Source organism: Apodemus sylvaticus, chromosome 22 (genome assembly GCF_947179515.1).
Source record: "Apodemus sylvaticus chromosome 22, mApoSyl1.1, whole genome shotgun sequence".
NCBI lineage: Eukaryota > Metazoa > Chordata > Mammalia > Rodentia > Muridae > Apodemus > Apodemus sylvaticus.
The window spans coordinates 18526347-18541420 of NC_067493.1; the positions used below are offsets into that span (position 1 = coordinate 18526347).

The 15074-nt window shown below is 48.6% G+C and overlaps 1 protein-coding gene across 1 annotated transcript in view; it reads right to left on the reverse strand.

Annotated features, from left to right (window-relative positions):
• Nucleotides 1-15074, reverse strand: part of Insr (insulin receptor) — a 900533-nt gene that overhangs the window by 347594 nt on the left and 537865 nt on the right. The gene's annotated exons all lie outside the window — the stretch shown is intronic.

The following is a 15074-nucleotide window of genomic DNA, read 5'->3' on the forward strand; positions in this document are numbered from 1 at the left end:
TCTCAGAGACAAGGTGTTTTTAGTGGCCTCTGAACCAGCTGGGGCTCCACAGTAGTGAGATATGGTCCAAGGAAGAGCTAGATGGGGTGTGTGTGTGTGTGTGTGTGTGTGTGTGTGTGCTCTGTGTCGTTCCAAATTTCTACCCTCACCAGCTCCTTTCAGAAGGTTGTTTCATTAGATGGTGTTTTGGATTCATGCACATGTGCCTATGCAAAACACTTTTAAGTATTTTTAATTCTCATGATACCAGATTTTCATAAAACCATAGGAAATATTACAGGAGCCTCTCCAATACAATCCGACAGGCATCCATGTGTATGCAGTGCCCCTAATCTAGGCTTGCCACACTGGGTGCCTTGAACATCTTGTCTTTCTTCTCTTTCTTTCTTTCTTTCTTTCTTTCTTTCTTTCTTTCTTTCTTTCTTTCTTTCTTTCTTTCTTTCTTTTTTTTTTTTTTTTTTTTTGGTTTTTTGGATTTTGTTTTTTTCGAGGCAGGGTTTCTCTGTGTAGCCCTGGCTGTCTTGGAACTCACTCTGTAGACCAGGCTGGCCTCGAACTCAGAAATCCGCCTGCCTCTGCCTCCCAGAATGCTGGGATTACAGGCGTGTGCCACCACCGCCGGGCACATCTTGTCTTTCTCCAGTCTTCTGTCTCCACCAAGCTGATAATTAGATCTAGGAGCTTGAATGGGTTTGCTTCTTTTCCTTGTCAAGTTACTCTCCTCTGACTGCCACACACTGCACTGTATATGTTGTGTGTATGTATAACAAATGTCACAGCGTACCTCATGGATATGAATCATTCTATACATTGACTAATACATACACCCACTATATAAAATGTATAGTAGATTACTATTGTGCTGTACATCCGTGATTTAATCAATAGCCAGTTATTAGAAATAGAAATGCTGGACTTTAGGTGGCATTTTATTAAGTAACATCTTAATTTATGCTTTGAGGATTTCATACATTTATGCTGTGCACTTTGATTCTATCGATTTGGCTACCACTCTCCCCCCTGGCTCCCACCTAGGCCTTCCTACCCCTCTTCCCTCCCAACCTCATGTTATTATTGTTAATATCTTCCCGAGTCTCCCTTGCTCAGCAACCGTCAATCAATAGATCCTCCTCACAAGGATGAGACCTCAGGGTCCCTCCCCACCCATGCTGGAACTTCGACAGCTGGTTTGATCTGGTGACAGCAGCAGCTGCTATGACACATGTCACATCCAGAAGTCATATTATCCTCCCTGTCCTCTTTCAACCCCCTCTTCTGTGGTGTTCCCTGAGTGTCTTAGTCAGGATTTCTATTCCTGCACAAACATCATGGCCAAGAAGCAAGTTGGGGAGGAAAGGGTTTATTCAACTTATACTTCTACATTGCTGTTCATCATCAAAGGAAGTCAGGACTGGAACTCAGGCAAGTCAGGAAGCAGGAGCTGATGCAGAGGCCATGGAGGGATGTTTCTTATTGGCTTGCTTCCCCTGGCTTGCTCAGCTTGCTCTCTTATAGACCCCAAGACTACCAGGCCAGGGATGGCACCACCCACAAGGGGCCTCCCCCCCTTGATCACTAATTGAGAAAATGCCCCACAGCTGGATCTCATGGAGGCATTTCCTCACCTGAAACTCCTTGCTCTATGATAACTCCAGCCTGTGTCAAGTTGACCCACAAAACCAGTCAGTATGCTGAGCCTCAGATGGGTTCTTGGGGTGGGGGTGGGGGTTGATACAAATGGTATACCATAGCTGAGGTCTCACAGCCTCAGCCTCAGCACTTTGGCCAGATCTAATTCTCTGCATTAACTGTTACCCATTGTCAAAAGGCTTTCCCTGACCAAAGTTGACAGTGACACACATCTATGAGTAATAAAAGATTAAGAATGCAGTTTGCCAGCATGGCCATTTAGCAAGACAAAGACAGTAGGTTCCCATCAGGGCCTGTGAGCTCCCCAGTCGTGGGTGTTGGGCTGGCTTTACAGTTTCAAGCACCCCTAGAGAACATTCCTCATAGCCAATCAGAGATTGGTTGGAAGTCACGCCACTATTGAACCAGTAGGTACATCTTGCCAGGTATGTTGTATTGTAGCATGCAGGGCCCAGCGTTGGGTGAGACCATTACTATCTTGTTTCCTCTAATAGCCTGCCCACCACCTCTGGCACTATGTAAGACAGCTGTCAGGCAGAGAGTGCCCTGGTGAGTTGAGGCTGATTTCTGTGTGTCCTGCATTTAAAAGGAATGGTGTCTTTAGCAATAGGGCCTTACTATCTACTTATGGTGGGCAAGTAGGAGCCCTGGCAGTGTCTGTGTTGTTTTGGGTGCTTCTGTGGCCTCCCTGATCAATAACTTATAAGGAGGTATCCTATACTGGATCCAGAGACATTCATTTAACAACCCACGTGTTCTAGGAGCAGGGTTGCTCATGTCTGTTCAAGCTTTATATATACATAGTTTGTGTGTGTGTGTGTGTATTGTATATGTCTTTTTTCAATACATATATATATGTAGCCATGGCTATCCTGGAACTTGCTCTGTAGACCAGGTTGGCCTTGAACTCAGAGATCTGCCTGCCTCTGCCTCCCAAGTACAGGGATTAAAGGCATACACTACCATTCTTGGCAAAGATATACTCAATATTTTTAATTTGCTTATGAACTAATAGATTTCTGTAGGGCTTCTTAGTTTTGGATTAGTTTTGCTTGGTTGTGCTTAGTTTTGCCTAACCCACCTTTACCCTCTCTTTTCCCTGATTCCTCAGTCCCCACTTAAAATGTTTCTCCAGCAGTTCCCCTCTCTCTCATGTCTAAGTGATGTTTTATTCTGTTAATATTTTATTTTATTTTATTTTATTTTATTTTATTTTATTTTATTTTATTTTATTTTTGAGACAGGGTTCCTCTGTATAGCCCTGGCTGTCCTGGAACTCACTCTGTAGACCAGGCTGGCCTCGAACTCAGAAATCCACCTGCCTCTGCCTCCCAGAGTGCTGGGATTACAGGCATGTGCCACCACTGCCCGGCTAAAATTTTATTTTTATTGTTTTAAATTTTGTGTATGAAAGGGTCATGTGTCAACATCTGTGCAGACTTTGTCTTTGCTTGCTCGTTCTTCCTAACACTGGAGGAAGCTGTGTCCTACCCAGTGTGAGCGGATAGCTAACGTTCCAACGGGCTGACAGCCACAAACATGACCTCCTCTTCTCGAGTGTGCTACTACCTGTGGGTTCAGGGGGACTCCGCTGCTCTTGATCTTTAAGAGAGACTTCATTTAGTAATTGTTTTGCTTTTAACATTTTTATTTTTAATTGTGTGTCTGTGTGACTGTGTGAGTGTGTATATGTATATTTGCATGTGTATGTGTTTGTGTATGTACACCTAAGTGTAGTATCTGTGGAGGCCAGAAGAGGGCATTGCACCCCTGGAGTTATAAGGGTTGTAAGCTGCCTGATTTGGGTTCCCAGAACCAAAATATGGCCCTCCGAAGTGCTCTTAATTGCTTAGCCATTTCTTTAACCCTTTGTTTTGGTTGGTTGTTTTGTTTATTTTTGGTTTTGTTTTTGAGGCAGGGTCTTGCTACAGGTCAAGGCAGTCTCAAACTCAAGATCCTCTTGTTTTAGTCTCCTGAGTGCTATAGGAGCTTTGAATTAGTATTATTATTATTTTTTAACTCTCTCCCTGGGCCTTGCTGCCCCAATAAAAGAATTTCTTTTTTACCATGTGCCAAGCACCACATGAGTCATAAAGCAGGGACTCTTGAGGCTGAATGTAAACTGGTGCAGAGTTCTCCCTGAATTCAGGAATTTCAAAGATATATTTATTTACTTTATGTATTTGAGCACACTGTAGCCATCCAGATGGTTGTGAGCCATCATGTGGTTACTGGGAATTGAACCCAGGCAGGACCTCTGCTCCTGGCCCCGCTCACTCAGGCCCAAAGATTTATTTTATTATTATATGTAAGTATATTGTAGTTGTCTTTAGACACACTAGAAGATATCCTTATGGATAGTTGTGAGCCACTGTGTGGTTGCTGGAATTTGAACTCAGGACCTTCAGAAAAGTGGTCAGTGTTTTTAACTGCTGAGCCATCTCACCAGTCGTGAATTCAGGAATTTCAAAAGAATTTCCAAATTAAGACATGAGCATCCTAAAGGGGGGATTTTTCCAACAGTCAGGAGGCTGAGGCAGGAGGATTGCCAGTTTGAGACCAGCTTGGTTTACATGCCAAGACTCTGTCTTTTTTTTTTTTTTAATCGTTTTGATTAATTATGAGAAGGGGTAAAGGGGAAGAATAAGAAGGAGGAGGAAGAGGAGGAGGGGGGGGGAGGAGGAGAAAGATGGAGGAGGAACCAGCAGCACCCAAGAGCTGAGAAGTCCCTTGGAAATGTCTGTTCCTACTTTCACTGGAACAGAAAGGCCTTCTGTGCCTTAGGACAAGCCAGGCAATAAAGATAAGCACTAAAGCCGCTTCTACTTGGAAAGCCTTATCAGTCTTGGGTTTGGGGAAAAGCAGCCTCCCAGGAAGACTCAAGTGCTCACCTTGGACTTTACAAGGGCCTATTCTCTCGGTCTGTGATGTCAGGGCTCCTGTTCCCATGACAGAGGTGAGGGACTGCTGGGTGGTTGAAAAGTGTGACCCTCAGTGGAGGTGGAAAGTCCTGGTTAGCAGTGATGCTAGGCTGGCTTCCTCCAGGTCCTCTGTACTCGGGGTAGAGTTAGGGGAGCTTTCTCATGATCACCCTGACCTCCAGGGCCCCCTGGCTGCCGGTTAATCATTACTGAGGTTGTATCCCTGGCTCCAGGGTCTGTTTCCACAGAGCTGGGTTTATTGCCGGCCAAGGGGCCTTGGCGGTTTTTGGATTATGCACTGACAGTCAGCCAATTGGCCCTGCTTCAGCCTTTCCTCACATGAGAGCCAAGCCTCGTGGGAAACTGGAGTTTCTGGGTTGGTTGGACCCCTTTCCCTCTGTGGCTGACAGTTACTAAGCACCTCAAGTCTCCATTGTGAGAAGAAGGCCAGGATATGAAACTGGGCCACTGGCAGGACCAGACTGCGAGGAGAAAAGCTAATCAGAAGGGAGAGAGAGGCCAGCGTGAGTCATGGCCACCTTCCTCAGGGACTCTGATTCTGAGCTGGCATCTGGGCTGACAGTGCATCCTGTCTTGGAAATGATCTCCAATGTGATTTTTCATCTCCTCCTCCCTGCGTCTGTCCACAGAGGAGCAAAGATAACCCTGAAATGTTCAACACTTACCCTGGGAAAGGGAGATGGCTTCCAGGGCACCTTAACAGCCACCACGGGGAAGCCCTTAGTGATTCAATGCAGCACTGAATGCAGAACATGGTACCCACTTGTTCAGCTTCTAAGCTCCGTTGGTGCCCAGCTGCCCTGCTTCTCTCTGTATGCACGCAAGGCACAACTCCTGGCCACCGGCTGCCCTGTGTCCCCGGGTTCAGTTGGTTGATGTTATCTTTGGTGTGAGTGCCCCCTGCTGGGGCTGGGCCTCCCATTTCCTTTAGATAACATCAGGTAGGGAGTGTGGGAGCTGTTGAGCTCAAAGGGGTCCATGTGCTGTCAGAATCACAGGGAAAATTGGGGTGGGATTGGGGTTGCCACTCATAAAGAACAAACAGTGTCATGGCCGTGACACTAGGCCTAGTGTGTGTCCACTGTGAGTGAAAGGGGGGGTGCTGTGGGTGAGGGTATGATCCCGTCTCTCCTCTCTCCCCAAGTTTGTTTGAATGAGGTTATGACGTGTGGGAGGGAGACAGTGACCCCGAGAGGTGTCTCCTTGGAATCTTGTGTGGGCCTCACGTCTACGGCCCCTCATGTGCCCTTCTTCGGGGTTTGCTTTCTGAGCTTGTGAGGCAAGTAGCATTGGCTGTTCCAAACGGGGAATTTTAATTCCTCTTATGATCCGGCAGATATCGTACCTTTGTCACTCTCTGTTTTAAATTAATCCTGGGGCTGTGGATGGTGATAACTGTCTCATAAAAAGTAATAAATAATAACCACTGAGTGGAGTATTGCTACAGCTGCCTCCTTAGACGTTCACCACATGGTCCACATCCTTAGCAGACACATGCAGTGTTTTAGTAGTTGGAGTCTCTTGCTTTCCCTTCCTCTTCCCCCTCCCTCCTCTCTTCCCCCTCTCTCTCTCTTCTCTCTTCGATTCTCCAATCCTTCCCCACTTCTTCCTCTTTCTTTCTTTTTGGAGACAGGGTCTCACCATGTAGACCGGGGTTGGCCTTGAACTCACAGAGAGCCATCTGCCTCTGCCTCCTACATGCTGGGGTTACAGGTGTGTGTCTGTTCCCATTCCCCGTCCCTTAGAATATGAGTCTAGTGGAATCCAATCTGTACACTTCAGTGCAGATGAGCTGGTGACGAAAACATCCATAGAGTAGTCCCGTGTTCACAGGGAGAAGCAGGGCAAATTCAGCCTAAACAATGGGCAGGCCAGTTTGAACCAGTGATGACATCCAGGACAGCCCAGCAGGAGACAAATAACACCTCACTGAAGGACAGCGATCTTTTTTGAGAGCCTTGGGGTTTCCTCATGACCACCTCACTTAGATATCTAGTTCTCGTTGGCTACACTGTGTTGGATGTGCAAGAGGGCATGAGACGGCAGGCACAGGGTGGTCTTGACCATGTAGGGCAACAGCTGGGCTTTTCCTGATCTTGTCTCAGCTTTGACTGTGAGTTTGCATCTCGCACCTGCTTGTTGATGCGTTTGAATTGGATACCGGACTCCCAAATAAAAGGTGACTTTAACCAGGCCTTAGTCGTGCTCCCCACCCCCACGCCCCTTTTTTTTTGGATTTGGTTTTTTTTTTTTTTTTTCAAGACAGGGTTTCTCTGTGTAGCCCTGGCTGTCCTGGAACTCACGCTGTAGACCAGGCTGGCCTCGAACTCAGAAATCTGCCTGCCTCTGTCTCCCAGGGATTACAGGCGCGCGTCACCACCGCCCCGCTCAGGGCCAGCCTTTTAATACTGGCTTTCAAAGGGGACAGACAGGCAGAGGAACCCTGCCAAACGTTTCTTTCCTTCCTTCTGTGATTCCCTTCTTTCTGTCCTAGCTTAACTGTAGAGTTTCACATCTGTGATTTTTAAGAGACATCCTCTCTCTGGCTCTCACATCCCCCACTCCACCCCACCCCCCACCCCGGGTGGGGCGCCTCTGTGTGACTTCTTGTGGAATAAAGGAAGTATTTAATTCTTAGTATCTGTCGCACTGGGAATCTTCAGTCCCTAGTCTGACGATGTCCAGAGGTTGGGGCAAAAGAAACCTAGCCTAGGGGACAGTGGGGACCTTAGGAGGTGACAGAGGCCTATGAGATAGAGACACGAGACATACACAAGCCCTTAGAACACACAAGGGAAGGGGAACTGAGATGCCCTGTCCTCGCATGGTTGCTAAAACTCCCAGGAGCTTCCTGCTCCCGGGCCTCAGGGCCAACAGAAAGGACCTAACAGCCCCATCCCAGGGACCTCAAGGCATGTTTGTCCAGTTAGTCTGCCACACTCACACACTGGACACTTTTGATTTAGTGTTTAAGCATGAGAGAGAGGGGGTGTGTGTATGTTCCTGTGTGTGAGTGCAGTGCAGGGTGTCCATGCCACAGTACAACCATGGATGTCAGTTCTTGGGTTTCACGTAGTTTGGGGACAGGGGGAAAGGTTCCTTTGCTGTGTGCCCCTGCACTGTGGTCCAGGTCTCCGGCTGTGCAGTTCTTCTGTCTCTGCCTCCCATCCTGCTATTAGAGCACCAGGATTTCCCCCCACCTCCAGCTTTTTTTATTGTGGCCTCTGAGCAGGCCAATGGGCTGTGTGGTGGGCGCTCTCCTGGCCCCCAGTCCTTCCACTGAATCCCACATCTTCTGCACACAGAGCCCCCATGTCCAAGGCATGTTTATGACCTGCTGGTTGGAACTTGTGTTGCTTTTAAAGATCCACCTGCCTCTTCCTCTCTCTTCATTTATTTCTGCTTACATTAGGTGAAAGTCAATACCACAAGGACATTCCCTTGACCCTGTGCTGGCTAACTGGGAAAAGTGTCTTGCAGACCTGGTTCCCCTTCACCCCACCTCTTCCCCTTCCTCCCCAACACAAAATCCTTTGTCCCAAGTTCCCCATCGATTCTGGTGCAGCCCAACCCCAAACATCGGATCAGGAGACTCAAAACAAGCCTCCCCGGGTGACAGGTGTGTATCAAACTGTGATACAACTTAAGACCTTCCTACCTCATGAGAGGCTCCACAAAGGCCTCTGCTGTCTTTGTGAAGTGAAAACATCACATGCATCTGCAAGACATTGGCTCCAGGACCACCCAGATATCAAAAACCCAGGATGCCCCTTCTTCTAACAATGACTGCAGAAATCCTATGCAATGGTTACTGTATTGTGTTGTTTAGAGATTGGTGGCAAGGGTTTTCCCTTTAATCTTTACACGATCGGCATAGATGGTTTTTTTTTTTCTGATTATTTTCAATTTATATTTGGTTGAACCAGCACGCACAGAAACCAACCTACTAAAAATATATGCACCTGAATTTTTAAAAATTTAATTTTACCTGTATGAGTGTTTTGCCTGTATATATGTCAGTCTACCATGTGTGTGTCCAGTGACTGCAGAGACCAGAAGAGGGCACTGGATCCCCCTGGAAGTGGAGTTATTGACAATTGTGAGCTATCGTGTAGGTGCTGGGATTTGAACTGGGAGAGCAGCCAATCTGTGCCTAATCACTGAGCCATCTCTCCAGCCCCAGCACTTGCATTTTTGTACAGTGCTGGCCCAAACTGTACATAACATATTCCCCAGGGAAATAAACTAATTGGAAGGAGTGAACTTCAACCATATGTACCGTGTTGCTGACAGAAGCCAGATGCGATAGAACATTCAGGAAACAGAGACAAGCAGGGGCTTTTAATGGTGGCCAGGATGAGGGTTACTCTGCTTGGGTAAGGAAGTGTACCTGGGGTACTAGCCAAACTCTGTTTTGTATCTGTTCAAGACAGGTAGGCAGACTCACTTTGGGGGAATTTATCAAGTTGCAACCTAACATGCTTTTCTATTATTTGGATTAGGTTCTGCGGGGTTTCTAGAAAAAAGCCTCTTCTCAGGCACCAAGTTTACTTTGGATATTTAGGGACTCATTCCTTCAGTCAGTCCCGTTGGTAAGTGATTTGCTTTTCTTTTTTTTTTCTTTCGTTTATTTTGAGATAGAGTCTCACAGCTCTGGCTATCCTGGAACTCTCTATGTAGATCAGGCTGGCCTCAGACTCACAGGGATTTGCCTTGCCTCTGCCTCTGGAGTGCTGGGCTTAAAGGTGTGTGCACCAGCAGGCACTGGTTCTAGCCCTGGTGGGTGGGTGTGTTTGTTTGTAATGTTTCCCTCTCACTCCAGAGCACTGCAGTTCCAGCGCGCTCCTCTCTGTCCCTGATCATCCTTGCACAGGGAGGGAGAGTGTCAGAAAACAGAAGGTTCATCCCCAGGGCGCAGAGGCTGCTTGTGTCCTAAGGTGCCCATCAGCTGTCCCACATGAGTGGGACACTTGAAGCCTAGCCTAGGGCACTCAGTAAGTGTGACCTCATGTCACTCAGGGTCACCCGGTGTGGGACTTCAGCTTCAGGCCTGCCTCTCTGCAGTGAGTTTGTGCACAAGCAGCGGGGTGACATGGCCCTGTCAGGTCAGTCGGAGTAGGAAGTGAAGAGCTGTGGCATGAGGCTCGCCTGCCCTGAGTTACGCTTTAACCAGGGATCAGCCCCGTGGCAGGCAGGGACTGCAATAGCCAATTGAAAGAAGATGTTTATAGCCGGCGAGTGGACGGCTAATAAATTACCTCTCCTGCCAAAAAATGTGCCCTCTCCCCTTTGCATGTCACCTTGTCACAAAATTGAAATGACAGGTGAACAACTAAGACCAGCAAAGAGACCCCCTCCTCGGGCCAGGAGGGTCAGCGAGCTTCCCGCCTCCCAAGTTTCATTATCACCTGGGAACAGTCTGTGCGGAGAATAGGGTGGGCCGGGGTGGAGGGGAGTGAGGGATCCAGGGAGGTCCAGAAGGGCAAGAGATGAGAGGGTGCCCAGGTGGTGCGGGCTAAAGGGTAGCACCCTGGATGCGCGCGCAGCCTGCTCCAGAGTTGAGTATCTGTGTTTCTTGTTCTAGGGCAGCAGGAAGCCACAGCGGGGGGGGGGGGGAGCAGGGGGGATGGGGGAAATGGGGAGGATGGGGGGGTGAGCGGCTTTCATTATGGGCCCTGATGCCACTTACATTGAACAGCCCTCCTGAGGTTATGGGGACCATCACTTCCCAAATTCTGGGGCGTGAGACGAGGAAGAGAGAAATCAGTCCCCTCAGGAAAAACCCACTGCCGGGTCATCCCCAGGCCCGGTTTGTACACATGAAGCGGAAGTGGGTTCTGACCCACGTTGGCGTGTCTCCCTTCCATCCCTCCATCTCCTTTCCTCACCCTCCCCTGCCTCCTTTCGCATCTCTCTTCCTCGAGCATCTATTAAGCACCAAGTGTACACAGTCTCTGCGGGAGCACAGCATTGGTGTGCAGAAGGAACGCAGAGTGTGGATTTTGCTGCCTGCGGTTTCCACAGTGCCCGCGTGCCACCTCTGACCACCCGTGCCCAGCAGCCTGTGGGAGAAGCGCCTTTCTAGGCTGGGGGGAGCAGGCGGCTGCTCTTGCTTTGGGCCGAAGCAGCCAGGGCTGGGAGCTGGGAGCAGCAGCATGTGGGCGGGGACTGTGCAGGAAGGCTAGGTAGCCCCTGGCCAGGGACAAAAGCCCGCTGTTGTCTTCCCTTGGAGGCAGCCTGGTTTGTCTAAAGGCGCACGGATTTACATCCAAACTTGAAAAATAGTCAGTGACAAAGTACATAGAAGGCAAGGCTTCCCATCTTAACTCTTTTTTTTTTTTTTTTTTTTTTTGGTTTTTTTGAGACCGGGTTTCTCTGTGTAGCCCTGGCTGTCCTGGAACTCACTCTGTAGACCAGACTGGCCTCGAACTCAGAAATCTGCCTGCCTCTGCCTCCCAAGTGCTGGGATTAAAGGCACGCGTCACCACCACCCAGCCCCATCTTAACTCTTAAATGCACACTGTCAGCATTCACAGGCAGCCCTGTCTAGAATGATTTTCATTTTGCAGGATTGAGACTGCACCCCTCGTGCCCCACTCCTCCAGGTCCCGGAAGCCTCCGTTCTACTTCCTGTCTGTCTCCAGACTGACTGCTGTAAGGATCTCACAGAAGCAGAAGCTGGAGTCTTCTTATCCTTAATGACCCCGGTATACCGCTACAGTTTTGGTTCTGAAGGCCCCATGATGGTCCATGCATTTGTTGGAGGCTTAGTTCTCAGCCCATGGAATTACTGGAGAGTAGAGCTTCGTGGAGACGAGGTCTAGAAGGAGGTCAGGTGACAGGGAGTGTGTCCTCGAAGGACTCTGACCTCTTCCTGAGTTGCTTCTTGACCCTAAAGGGGTAAATGGCCTTCTCTGCTGTGTGCCATGTGCTGTCTCGGGCCCAAAGCAAGAAAGCATGACCACAGGCTGAAACCGCGAGCCAAACTGAAAACTTCCTCCTTAGAAGAGATTTATCTCAGGCGCTTTTGTCACAGTGATGGAAAGCTAAGTGACCTCCATTTCTGTCTCCTGTGACGACCATCTGACATGTGGTGTAAGCAGCACCCAGGGTCCCTCTCTTGTCCTTACACCCCTCGGTTCACTCAGGCCCACAACTGGGGGCAGTGCTCCGATGCAGGTGAAGTTCCACGCCCTGACCAGCCGTGCTCTGAAACCTTCGGTGTTGCCAACCTCTGTCTGCAAAACATAGATGTGTCTGCTTCGTAATCGTGAAAGCTGAGAGACACATTCAAGAGAAAGGCCTAGGTCAAAAATGCAAGACTGGATGACAAGAAGCAGGGACTGACAACCTTTGGGCAAAATCCAAGCTTTACCCTGAAGAGGCCGTGCACGTCTGAAACTGCTAAGGCTTTCCAGCAATTCATTCTGAGTGTTAGCGATCAAAGATGCCCGGGATAGCAGAAGTCGCTGCGGCATCTCACCCTGCAGTTTTGTCAGGTCCTCTATATTTCAATATTTCCAGGTGAAAACCTGGGCCTCAGAGTTGGATATTTAAGGTGTTGAGTGTGGCAGTCAGCTGGGACCAGGGCAGTTGGCAGAGGCTGTGTGCCAGTGCTGAGGACAAAATTCAGGGCTGATACATCCCGTTGTGTCTTCCTCACCTCGGGGCCTGAGTGTGCTTCTGGCCGGCTGTCTTTGACTTAAGGAAGATGCTTCATGACTTCCTGTCCTGGTGAGCGTTATCTGCGCCACAAGGACTACTGTCCTCAGAGCTGTTGATCTTTCTGTCTCCCATCTGGCCTTCCCTGGGATGCCCAGAGATGGCAGTGGGCAGAAAAAGGCTCAAATCATGCCTTTTAGTTTAAAAGCATCGTATATCTTAAAAGATGATTCCCCCCCCCCCCCCCCACACACACATCTTACTTTAATGGCTTTTGGGCAAACCTCTATTGACCAATATTTACAAACCAGCACTTAGGGACATTTTAGACGCAGCCAGCATCCTGTGAGCCTTCATTGCCCAGTGACAGCCAAGCCCTGTCTCCACTTCTAGTTCGATTTAGAAGCCCTTACTCCAGCGACTCCACTGAAGCCCCCTAGATTCCACTTGTGCATGGAGCCCCCTTCGCCTGCCATGGAGATGTGGCAGTGGGCGTGACTGCAGGTCTCAGTCCTTTAGCATCCGCCCTGATCCACACCCCCATCAGGTCCAGGTACCCAGTGAATCCTGGAACAGGTGTTTTGCAAGGTTAACCAAACAGTGCTCCCCCCCCCCTGCCCCAACCCAGGAAATTTGACATAGAAACCAGATCAGGGACAGCCGTGCAAGGATTTCTAAGGATTTACTGTATCTTAGGCAGCTAGGCGAAGTGTGAAGAGGGAGGGAGAGAGGAGGGAGGCCCAGCAGAGGAAGATGCAACAGGAAACACGGGCTAGCCTGGGAATATGTGGGAGCCTCTCTGTTGCTTGGCTAAGGTACTGTCAGTGTTTTGGCTTCTGGATTTTTCTTTTCACTACTTAGATGTAGTTGACTGGAGTTGGGGATGGATGCGTGTGGGGGAAATGAAAGACTCCAAATCCACACACCCCTCCTCCATTTTTCCTGTTCTTTATCATCTCTGATGAAAAGTTCTAAACAAAGGCTTGTCCCCATATGCATTGTGTGTAAGCCCCCCCCCCACTCTGTCCTCTAGTGTGCTGTTTGTCCTTCTGTGCATGGGGGACATCACACATTGCTTCATCCATTTGTTGCTTGACACGCCAGCCTCCCCTGCTCTGGAGTGGCTCGCGTTTCTCGGGGCTGTTCTTCCCCCTCTGCACACGTGGCCCTCTGGCTGGCTCCATCTGCTTCCGAGACCTCCGGTGTCCGGCAGCTCAGCTGTTGATACTTTCCCAGGAAAGCCAACCAAGGAAAGTCCCAGATGGCTAAAACGCTTGTCTGATTCTTCGCAGTTCAGAGAGCTTCCTTCATTTCCTACTTAGAGCCTTAAGTTAGGGTTCACGGAGCCGTGGAGGACATCTGCCCCCTTCTACACTCAGTTCTGGGATGTCTGTTTACCTTGGGGGCATTAAATGACTATTTCTCCGGGACCTGGGCTTGCTTGGGTCACCCTTGCTCTTGATCCTGCCTGGTGTCCTTAGTTGTGGCCCTTCAGGCTGAGAATTTCTAGCAGGGGGAGGGGAGGGGCTTTCTGAATCTGGGTAAAGAATCCAAACACATCTAATCTCAGGGTTTGGTGAAACTCTTTGCTTAGAGGCTTTATGGCCAAAGGGAATTGATGGTTTGTGTTTGCTTTTCAAATAAAGGGACCTCGGAGGTAGAAGAGGGCATTTTCCGTGGATCTGCTGACTTCTGAAATCTGAAGCTCTCTTCCTTATCTGTCTAGTTTATTACAGGTTTCATAAACGTTTTATGGCCACTGCTGAGGCACTGCTGACTAGGGTGGTGGCAGCTGTCCCCAACTTTCCACATTGTTGCCAGGATCAAAGGACAGATTTACCACCTGATAAGATAGGGTGGATAAGATACAGCAGGACCTGTACTGACTTCTTGCCTGCATGCACTCAAGCAAACAGGATTGACTAGATCTGAGACCTCCTCCCCGCCCCCTTACCTCGAGCCTCCTACCTTCAGCCATAGAGACCACTGGGCCTTCCTGAAAACTCTGGCCCCTCCAAGTTGACAATGAAATTCCCCTTCTGTCAACACTTGAGAATGTAAAACATGAAGGGTGCGTTTTCAAGACATACTCGTGCCTATACGTTCAGTGATTTTTTTCTGGAATTAAAAACTCCCTGAGCCCTTTAGCCAGCCTCCATTCTGCTGCCGCAAAGGAATTTTCATTCGGAAGTGTGTACTGTTGGAGGCCAGGCCCAGCCTGGTCTACAGAGTGAGTTCCAGGTCAGCCAGCCAGGGCTATACAGAGAAACCCTGTCTTGAAAAAACCAAAATCCAAAAGAAGAAGAAGAAGAAGAAGAAGAAGAAGAAGAAGAAGAAGAAGAAGAAGAAGAAGAAGAAGAAAGAAAGGAAGAAAGTGTGTGCTGCGTCAGGGGGTGGGGGATGGGGGTGAGGGGGGAGGAGAAGAGAGTGCATGGAAATAATTTATGGCCAAATAAATCATTTCGAGAGCGTTTATATTTTGAGGTAGAGAAATTGTATTGACTTTATTTCTCACCATTGTTGACTCTTTGCTACAATGGCCTTAACAATCACTGACAATGTTCTTTTAATTTGTCTCATTACAATTGAACACTGGAAACTCCCGTTATCACTAGAAGCCTTGAAAAATGGTGTTGTTATTCTTTTTTCTTTCTTTCTTTCTTTCTTTCTTTCTTTCTTTCTTTCTTTCTTTCTTTCTTTCTTTCTTTCTTTCTTTCTTTCTTTCTTTCTTTCTTTCTTTCTTTGTTTTGAAAAAGCCCCTCCCCTCCTTTTACCCCATGTTAGCCTGCAGGCATTACCAAGAAACAGGAGTGGGCATGG